Source organism: Sapajus apella, unplaced genomic scaffold (assembly GCF_009761245.1).
Source record: "Sapajus apella isolate SASKATOON/1434 unplaced genomic scaffold, GSC_monkey_1.0 scaffold32, whole genome shotgun sequence".
Lineage (NCBI taxonomy): Eukaryota > Metazoa > Chordata > Mammalia > Primates > Cebidae > Sapajus > Sapajus apella.
This window is the reverse complement of record NW_022436972.1, coordinates 11,489,565-11,500,533: the sequence shown is the minus strand read 5'-3', so window position 1 is coordinate 11,500,533 and position 10,969 is coordinate 11,489,565. Positions and strand designations below refer to the sequence as shown.

The 10,969-nt window shown below is 39.1% G+C and overlaps 1 pseudogene; it reads left to right on the top strand.

Moving 5' to 3' along the window:
* The first annotated feature begins 563 nt into the window (after window positions 1-563).
* Window positions 564-2,466, top strand: LOC116562331 (annotated as a pseudogene).
* The last annotated feature ends 8,503 nt before the right edge of the window (window positions 2,467-10,969 follow it).

Genomic DNA, 10,969 nt, shown 5'->3' with positions numbered 1-10,969 from the left:
TTAGAAAATGCAAAAAGTTGATGTTAAATGAAAAATATACCATTTGTTTATAAAGAAAAAATTGATTTTCAGACTAATAAATGACATATACTGACAATGTATGGTATGTATCCAAATTTATTTAATCTACACTTTTAGAATGACTCTACATAAAATATGTTTTCCTAAAATACTTTAATATCTAGCAATTCTAACTAATCATTTAAATTAATTCTCTTCATATCACTCTGTTATTATTGTGTGCTAAAAATCACCGATTTCTCCTCACTGACTGCTACTGCTCTCTAGAAAAGCTTCCATTACTCACAGTCTTTCACTAGCTGAGACCGGTGTCCAGGGTGCCGGCTCCTCATCTCACTTTGGCTTATGCTAAAGATGTAAAATTTGGTGCAGATGCCTAAGCCTTAATGCTGCAAGATATAGACCTTTTAGCCAATGCTTTAGCTGTTACAATAGGGCCAAAGGGAAGAGCAGTGACTATTGAACAGAGCTGTGAAAGTCCCAAAGTAACAAAAGATGGTGTGACTGTTGAAAAGTCTATTGACTCCAAGGATAAATATAAAAATATTGGAGTTAAACTCGTTCAAGATGTTGCCAATAACACAAGTGAAGAGGCTGGGGATGACACTAGTACTGCTACTGTTCTGGGATGCTCTATTGCCAAGGAAGACTTCAAAAAGATGAGCAAAGGTGCTAATCTATTGGAAATGGGGAGAAGTGTGATGTTAGCTGTTGATGCTGTAATTGCTGAAGTTAAGACAGTCTAAACCTGTAACTACCCCTGACGAGGTTGGCCAGGTTGCTACAATTTCCACAAATGGAGACAGACAGAGGAAAGGTTGCCATCACAGTAAAGGATGGAAAAAACACTGAATGATGAATTAGACATAATTGAAGGCATGAAGTTTGATCGAGGATATATTTCTCCATACTTTATTGTCAGGAGGCTAGAAATGTGAATTCCAGGATGCCTATGTTCTAATGAGTGAATAGAAAATTTCTAGTGTCCTGTCCATTGTACCTGCTCTTAAAGTTGCCAATGCTCATCATAAACCTTCAGGCATAATTGCTAAAGATATTGATGGAGAAGCTCTAAGTACATTCATTTTGAATAGGCTAAAAGTTGGTCTTCAGGTTATAGCAAAGCTCCAGGGTTTGGTGACAATGGAAACAGCTTAAAGATATAGCTATTGCTACTGGTGGTGCCATGGAAAAGAGGGCTTGACCCTAAATCTTAAAGCTGTGCAGCCTCATGACTTAGATAAAGTTGGAGAGGTCATTGTGATCAAAGATGATGCCATGCTCTTAAAAGGAGAAGATGACAAGGCTGAAATTGAAATAATGGTATTCAAGAAATCATGGAGAAGTTGGATGTCACAATTAGTGAATATGAAAAGAAAAAGCTGTTAGAATGGCTACACAACCTTTCAGATGAGTAGCTGTGCTGAAGGTTGGTGGGACAAGTGATGTCAAAGGAAATGAAAAGGAAAACAGAGTTACAGATGCCTTAATGAGCAACCGCTGCTCTTGAAGAAGGCATTGTTCTGGGAGGGGGCTGTGCCCTGCTTCAGTACATTCCAGCCTTGTACTCACTGACTCCAGCTAGTGAAGAGCAAAACCTTGGTATAGAAATTAGAATATTCAAAATTGCTGCAGTGGCAATTGCTAAAAATGCAGGTGTTGAAGGATGCTTTATAGTTGAGAAAATTATGCAAAGTTCCACAGAAGTTGGTTATGATGCCATGATCAGAGATTTTGTGAATATGGTGGAAAAATAAATCATTGACCCAACAAAGCTTGTGAAAACCGCTTTATTGGCTGCTTCTGGGGTGGCCTCACTGTAACTACAGCAGAAATTTTAGTCATAAAAATTCCCAAAGAAGAGAAGCACCCTGGAATGGGTGAAATGTAAAGAATGGGAAGTGGCATGTTCTAATTCCTAGAATAGTGCTTTACCTATATTAATGAACTGTGACAGGAAGCTCAAGGCAGTCTCAGAGAAGTTAGCTGGAGAACATGACTGAAGAAAAGGTTGACTGATATTTAAGAAATCACTGTAACCATCAGTTACTCATTTCAGTTGACAAAACATATAATGGTTTACCACTGTCATTGTACAGAACTACAGATAATTTATTTTGTATTTTTGAATAAAAAGACATTTGTACATCTCTGATATTGGGTGCAAAGCCTTGTACCAATATACTGCTTTCAACTTAAATCCCTAAGGCATTTTTACCACTATTCTGTTAAAATTTTAGTGCTTGCCATGACCAGATGAGAAGTTAAGCAGCCATCCTGTGGAGAGTAAAAATAATTGTGTACAAAGCAGAGAAATATTTAATTACATGGCAAACTTTGTATAATAAAAATTATTTTAAAGTTAAAAACCACCTATTTCATATTCTAACAGTCCATTTTTTTGTGCTTTTGAAATTAAAATTCTCTAAAGTCTCAAGTTCTCCTTGAAGAGGTCCTTTGCATCCCTTGTTAGTTGTATTCCTAGGTATTTTATTCTCTTTGTAGCAACTGTGAATGGGAATTCACTCATGATTTGACTCTCTGTCTGTTACTGGTATATGGGAATGCTTGTGATTTTTGCACATTGATTTTGTATCCTGAGACTTGGCTGAAGTTGCTTATCAGCTTAAGGGGATTTTGGGCTGAGACAATGGGGTTTTCTAAATATACGATCATGTAATCTGCAAATAGAGATAATTGACTTCCTCCTTTCCTAACTGAATACCTTTACTTCTTTTTCTTGCCTGATTGCCTTGGCAAGAACTTCCAGTACTATGTTGAACGGAGTGGTGAAAGAGGGCATCCTTGTCTTGTGCCAGTTTTCAAAGGGAATGCTTCAGTTTTGTCCCATTCAGTTTGATATTGGCTGTGAGTTTGTCATAAATAGCTGCTATTATTTTGAGATACGTTCCATTGATACCTAGCTTATTGAGAATTTTTAGCATAAACGGCTGTTGAATTTTGTTGAAGGCCTTCTCTGTATTTGTTGAGATAATCATGTGGTTTTTGTCTTTGGTTTTGTGTATGTGATGGATTACATTTATAGATTTGTATATGTTGAACGGGGCTTGCATCCCAGGGATGAAGCCAACTTGATCATGAATAGAATGGTGATCATTAAAAAATCAGGAGTCAACAGATGCTGAAGAGGATGTGGAGAAATAGGGCCACTTTTATACTGTTTGTGTCAGTGTAAATTAGTTCATCCATTGTGGAAGACAGTGTGGCAATTCCTCAAGAATCTAGAAATAGAAATACCATTTGACCCAGCAATCCCATTATTGGGTATATACCCAAAGGATTATAAATCATTCTATTATAAAGACACGTGTAAATGTATGTTTATTGCGGCACTATTCACAATAGCAAAGACTTGGAACCAGCCCAAATGCCTGTCAATGATAGACTGGATAAAGAAAACGTGTCACATATACACCATGGAATGCTATGCAGCCATAAAAAAGAATGAGTTCATGTCCTTCGCGGGGACATGGATAAAGCTGGAAACCATCATTCTCAGCAAACTGACACAAGAACAGAAAACCAAACACTGCATGTTCTCACTCATAATTGAGTGTTGAACAATGAGAACACATGGACACAGGGAGGGGAACATCATACACTGGGGCCTGTGTGGGGATAGGGGCCAGGGGAGGGATAGCACGGGGTGAGCGGATAAGGGAGGGATAGCATTAGGAGAAATACCTAATATAGATGACTGGGTGATGGATGCAGCAAACCACCATGACATATGTATACATATGTAACAAACCTGTACATTCTGCACATGTACCCCAGAACTTAAAGTATAATTAAAAAGTTAAAAAAAAAAAAAAAAGAAGATGAGGAATGCTGGCCAGGACAAAATGAAGGCCTACAATCTGGTGATTGTCATTAAAGAAACATTTGGAAATTTAAAAAAGAAAAAAGTCTCAAATTATGTATTCTAAATGTTACCTCAGTATGATCTATTATCACTTTTAGTTATTACGTCTATCATTTATCAACTACATAAAACAACTTTAGGTAAAATTTAATAATTTTTTTCAAAAGATCCTTAAAGAATCATGTACTGTGGAAGGAAAAAAGGAAATGGGAATATTTCCAGGCAAGAGGGCTATTTCTTGGAAATTTGAGCTATATCTTCTATGTTAAAAATAATATAAAAATTCATATGGATCAAAAAAGATTCCCAGCAGCCAAAGCATTTCTTAAAGAAAATGAAAAATGCTAGAAGTATCCCACTACCTGACTGCAAAGTATACTACAAAACTATAGTAGCTAAATTGGGCTGGCACTGTCATAAAAACAGACTCACAGACCAATGAAATAGAATAAAGCCCAGAAATAAATCCACATATTTACAGCCAACTGATTTTTAAAATGAAGGTGCCAAGAACATACATTGGGGAAAATATAGTCTCTTCAATAAATAGTGCTATGGAACTGGATATCTATAGGCAGAAGAATGAAACCAAACCCTCACTGTTCATCTTATACAAAAATCAACTCAAAATGTATTAAAGACTTAAATATAAGAACCAGAACTCTAAAACTACTAGAAGAAGACACAGGGGAAATGCTTCGTGACAATAATTTGGGTAAAAATTTTTTTAGATGAGACCTCAAATCATAAGCAATAAAAGCAAAAATAGACAAATGTGATTACATCAAACTAAAAAGCTTCTGCACAGCAAAGAAACAAATCCTAAAAGTAAACGGACAACCCACAGAATGGGAGAAAATATTTGCAAATGATTCATCCAACTAGGACTTAATATATAGACTATATATAGAAAGTATATTAACCATGTATTGTACATTTCAAGACAGCTACAAAAGAGATTTTTGAAAATTATTATTACAAAAATATGATAAAGGTTTGTGATGAACACACTAACTACCCTTGAGTATTAATGTAAGCATGTATTAAAACAAACACTGTACCTCATAAACATGTACAACTACTATGTGTCAATTGTAAATATTTTTTTAAGTCAGGTATCCAACCTAAATGCAGACAGAGTAATACCCAAGTCTTTTATCACAAAATAAGTGGAAAAGTTTAAGTTGTTCCCTCTTGAGAAATAATTTGTGAAGAACTATAATTCTTTGTGTATTCTACTGAGTAGTGAAAGTGTGTGAAAGCAGGCATTTTCATGTATTGCTGACAGAGTGTACACTGAAGCAGCCTGTTTAAAGTGCAATGTGGAAAAAAGCCCTTAAATGCCTTAAATCCCCATTAGATTTTGTTGGACCCAGCAATATAGTTTTAAGACAGTTTCTTTGAAAACAAAAAAAACAACAACAACTATATTTACAAAGATAAGAATCACACTTTGCCAAAAAAATACCTAAATTTTAAGACTTGATCATCAATGAAGTCATGATAAGTATATGTAGAAAATAAAGTACTATGCTGATATTCAGTCATTAAAATGAATCATAGTGAGAAGAATAGGTAATCACATAAAGTATGTTCATTACAGATTTTGAAGTGGAAAATGAAAAATCACACAAAAGGTCTAAAATATTTGACATAATACTGGAAGAACATACATCGATATGTTGAGTATTACTTTTTCTTCCTTTTGTGCAATTCTGCCAAGTTGTTTCCATTGAGCATTTATTACATTTGTATTTAGAAAATATTTTAGGTTGAAAACATAGGAGAGGATCCAAGATGGCCGCTTAGGAACAGCTCAGGATTGCAGCTCCCAGTGAAAGCGCAGAGAGTGAGTGGACGCCACATTTTTATTGCCCATAGGCCAGGAAATTCCCAGGCGGAGGAGCCCCAAGGTGGCCAGCGCGGCTGTGCCGGCCGGTGCCGCTGCTTTGCCCCGCACAGCTGCTTTATCGGCGCCCTGGAGCAGCAGTTCTCCGTACAAAATACACCAGTCTGGGTGCCCTTTCAGCTGGCGATTGGAGCCACGGAAAGTCGCCCATTCGTCTGTTTAAAAAGGGGACTGAGCAGGGAACCAGGACAGTAGATTCCAGGGCAAAAAAAAAAAAAAAAGCGCCACAAACCTCAGTGCCGCTGTTTAAGCCAGCACAGTGAGTGGCCGCAGGGGAAAACAAACAGACCCCGGCGCCTCTTCAACAGGCAACTGGAACACCAACTTAAAAAAGGCTCTGAGGCAGGGAGCCAGGCGATCAGGCTTGGCTGGTCCCACCCCCACAAAAGAACAGCAACCAGAGACTCTGAATTGAGACTTTCACAGCAAGCGCAGCTGAACCCGGGATGGTCCAGCTCTGTGGGGGAGGGGCGTCTGCCATTACCGAGGCAGCCCACCAAGACTGAGGTAGTCGGCCAATGCTGAGGCAGCCAGCCGTTGCCAAGGCAACCCACCATTGCTGAGGCAGCCTGCTGTTGCCAAGGCAAACCACCACAGTAAAGAGACTCTGCCTCAACAGAGGCGGGCCACCATCGCCAAAGCAGTTCTAACTACACCTACATAAACAGGACTGCAGGGAAGTTCACTCGGCAGCTGGGCGGAGCCCACAGCAGCTCAGCAAAGCCTCTACAGGCCACCAGTGACTAGGCTGCCTCCTTGCTGGGCAGGGCAGGTCTGAAGGGGAAAAAAAAAAAAAAGAAGGTGGCAGCATAACGGAAACTCATAAATAAAGCCCTAAATCCCTGGGACAGAGCACCTGGGAACAAAAAGCAGTTTATGAGTTCTGCTGCAGCAGACCTAAACGTACCTGCCCAGTAGCTCTGAATGAACAACAACAGAGCTCACAGCTCACCATTTGAGCTCATATAAAGAAGAGACCAACTCCTCAAGCACTTCCCTGACCCCTATATATCCAAAGAGACACCTCATAAAAGAGAGATCAGATTGACACTAGGCTGGTATCCTTCTGGGACAAAGATAGCACAAGAAGAAAACTGGTAACAACCCTTACTGTTCAGCAGCTGCTGCAGGTGAGCCCCAGGCAAGCAGGGCCTAGAGTGAACCTCAGCAGACCTACAGCAGAGGGGCCAGGCTGTCAGAAGGAAAACCAAGAAACAGAAATAACCCCATCATCAACAAACAGAACGTCAATCTGAAAGATTTGAGACCCAATCTGAATGCCAGCAACTACAAAGTCGACAGGTGGATAAATCCTTAAAGATGGGAAGAAACCAGCGCAAAAAGGAGGAAAACACCCGAAACCAGAACACCTCTCCTCCTAAAAGGGATCACAACTCCTCACCAGCAAGGGAACGAGGTTGGAGGGAGAACGAGTGTGATGAAATGACAGAATCAGACTTCAGAAGGTGGGTAGTAAGAAACTTCTGTGAACTTAAAGAACATGTTATAGCCAAATGCAAAGAAACTAAGAACCTTGAAAAAAGATTTGACGAAATGCTAACGAGAATGGACAAAACAGAAAGGAATATAAGTGAATTCATTGAGCTGAAAAACGCAACACGAGAACTTCGTGAAGCATGCACAAGTATCAACAGCCGAATTGACCAAGCAGAAGAAAGGATACCAGAGGTCGAAGATCAACTCAATGAAATAAAATGGGAAGTCAAGACTGGAGAAAAAAGGGTAAAAAGGAATGAACAAACTAACCAAGAAATGTGGGACTATGTGAAAAGACCTAATCTATGTTTGATAGGCGTACCTGAATGCGACGAAGAGAATGAATCCAAGCTGGAAAATACTCTTCAGGATATTATCCAGGAAAACTTCCCCAACCTAGCAAGGCAGGCAAACATTCAAGTCCAGGAAACACAGAGAACACCACAAAGATATTCGTCAAGAAGAGCAACCCCAAGACACATAATCGTCAGATTCACCAGGGTTGAAATGAAGGAGAAAATACTAAGGGCAGCCAGAGAGAAAGGTCGGGTTACCCACAAAGGGAAGCCCATCAGACTCACAGCAGATCTCTCAGCAGAAACCCTACAAGCCAGAAGAGAGTGGGGGCTGATATTCAACATCCTTAAAGAAAAGAACTTTCAACCCAGAATCTCCTATCCAGCCAAAATAAGCTTCATAAGTGAAGGAAAAATAAAATCCTTTGGGAACATGCAAGTACTCAGAGATTTCGTCACCACCAGGCCAGCTCTACAAGAGCTCCTGAAAGAGGCTCTACACATATAAAGAAACAACAAGTACCAGCTCAACTAAAGGGCAAAACACCCAACTAGCACCAAAATGGCAGTATCAAATTCACACTTAACAATATTAACCCTAAATGTAAATGGACTAAATGCCCCAGTCAAAAGACACAGACTGGCAAATTGGATAAAAAGACAAAACCGATCGGGGTGCTGTATCCAGGAAACCCATCTCACATGCAAGGATACACAAAGGCTCAAAATAAAGGGATGGAGGAAGATTTACCAAGCAAATGGAGAGCAAAAAAAAAAAAAGCAGGAGTTGCAATTCTCATCTCTGATAAATTAGACTTTAAAGCAACAAAGATCAAAAGAGGCAAAGAGGGACATTACATAATGGTAAAAGGATCAATGCAACAAGAAGAGCTAACGATCCTAAATATATATGCACCCAATACAGGAGCACCCAGATACATAAGGCAAGTTCTTAATGACTTACAAAGAGACTTAGACTCCCACACAATTATAGTGGGAGACTTTAACACCCCATTGTCAACATTAGACAGACCAACAAGACAGAAAATTAACAAGGATATCCAGGACTTGAACTCAGACCTGGACCAACCAAACCTAATAGACATTTACAGAACTCTCCACCCCAAATCCACAGAATATACATTCTTCTCAGCACCACATCACACCTACTCTAAAATTGTCCACATAATTGGGAGTAATTCACTCCTCAGCAAATGCAAAAGAACAGAAATCATAACAAACAGTCTCTCAGACCACAGTGCAATCAAGTTAGAACTCAGAATTCAAAAACTAACCGAGAACCACACAGCTTCATGGAAACTGAACAACTTGCTCTTGAATATTGACTGGATAAACAATGAAGTGAAGGCAGAAATAAAGATGTTCTTCGAAACCAACGAGAATGAAGACACAACATACCAAAATCTCTGGGACACATTTAAAGCAGTCTCTAGAGGAAAATATATAGCAATAAGTGCCCACATGAGAAGCAAGGAGAGATCAAAAATTGACACCCTATCGTCAAAACTGAAAGAGCTAGAGGAGGAAGATCAAAAAAACTCAAAGTCTAGCAGAAGACAAGAAATAGCTAAGATCAGAGCAGAACTGAAGGAGATAGAGACACAAAAAACCCTTCAAAAAATCAATAAATCCAGGAGCTGGTTTTTCGAAAAGATCAACAAAATAGACAGACCACTAGCCAGATTAATAAAAAAGAAAAGAGATAATAACCAAATTGATGCAATAAAAAACGATAAAGGGGATATCACCACAGATTCCACAGAAATTCAAACCATCATCAGAGATTATTACAAACAACTCAATGCACACTCAATCCAATGGAAGAAATGGATAAATTCCTGGACACTTGCCTCCTCCCAAGACTAAAGCAGGAAGAAGCCGAAACCCTGAACAGACCCATAACAAGGTCTGAAGTTGAGGCAGCAATTAAGAGCTTACCACCCAAAAAAATCCCAGGACCAGATGGGTTCACAGCTGTATTCTACCAGACATACAAAGAGGAGCTGGTACCATTCCTTCTGAAACTATTCCAAACAATACAAAAAGAGGGAATTTTTCCCAAATCATTTTATGAGACCATCATCATCCTGATTCCAAAACCCGGCAGAGACTCAACAAGAAAAGAAAACTTCAGGCCAATATCCGTGATGAACATAGATGCAAAAATCTTCAATAAAATACTGACAAGCCGATTGCAATGGCACATCAAAAAGGTTATCCACCATGATCAAGTAGGCTTCATCCCGGGGATGCAAGGCTGGTTCAACATATGCAAGTCTATAAACGTAATTCACCACATAAACAGAACCAAAGACAAAAACCACATGATTATCTCAATTGATGCAGAGAAGGCCTTTGACAAAATTCAACAGCCCTTTATGCTAAAAACCCTCAATAAGCTAGGGATCGATGGAATGTATCTCAAAATAATAAAAGCTATTTATGACAAACCAACAGCCAAAATCATACTGAATGGGCAAAAACTGGAAGCATTCCCCTTGAAATGTGGCACCAGACAAGGATGCCCTCTCTCACCACTCCTATTCAATATGGTATTAGAAGTTCTAGCCAGAGCAATCAGACAAGAAAAAGAAATAAAGGGCATTCAAATAGGAAAGGAGGAAGTCAAATTGTCTCTATTTGCAGACAACATGATTGTATATCTAGAAGACCCTATCGTCTCAGGACCAAACCTCCTGAAACTGATAAGCAAGTTCAGCAAAGTCTCAGGATACAAAATCAATGTGCAAAAATCACATGCATTCCTATACACCAATAACAGACTTAAAGAGAGCCAAATCAAGAACAAACTTCCATTCACAATTGCCACAAAGAGAATAAAATACCTAGAAATACAACTAACAAGGAACGTAAAGGACCTCTTCAAGGAGAACTACAAGCCACTGCTCAACAAAATAAGAGAGGATACAAACAGATGGACAAACATTCCATGTTCATGGTTAGGAAGAATCAATATCGTGAAAATGGCCATACTGCCCAAAGTAATTTACAGATTCAATGCTATCCCCTTCAAGCTACCAATGACCTTCTTCACAGAACTGGAAAAAAACCACCTTAAACTTCATATGGAACCAAAAGAGAGCCCGCATAGCCAAGTCAATTCTAAGCAAAAATAACAAAGCAGGGGGCATCACACTACCGGACTTCAAACTATACTACAAGGCTACAGTAATCAAAACAGCATGGTACTGGTACCAAAACAGAGATATAGACCAATGGAACAGAACAGAGGTCTCAGAGGCAACACAACATATCTACAACCATCTGATCTTTGACAAACCAGACAAAAACAAGCAATGGGGAAAGGATTCCCTGTTC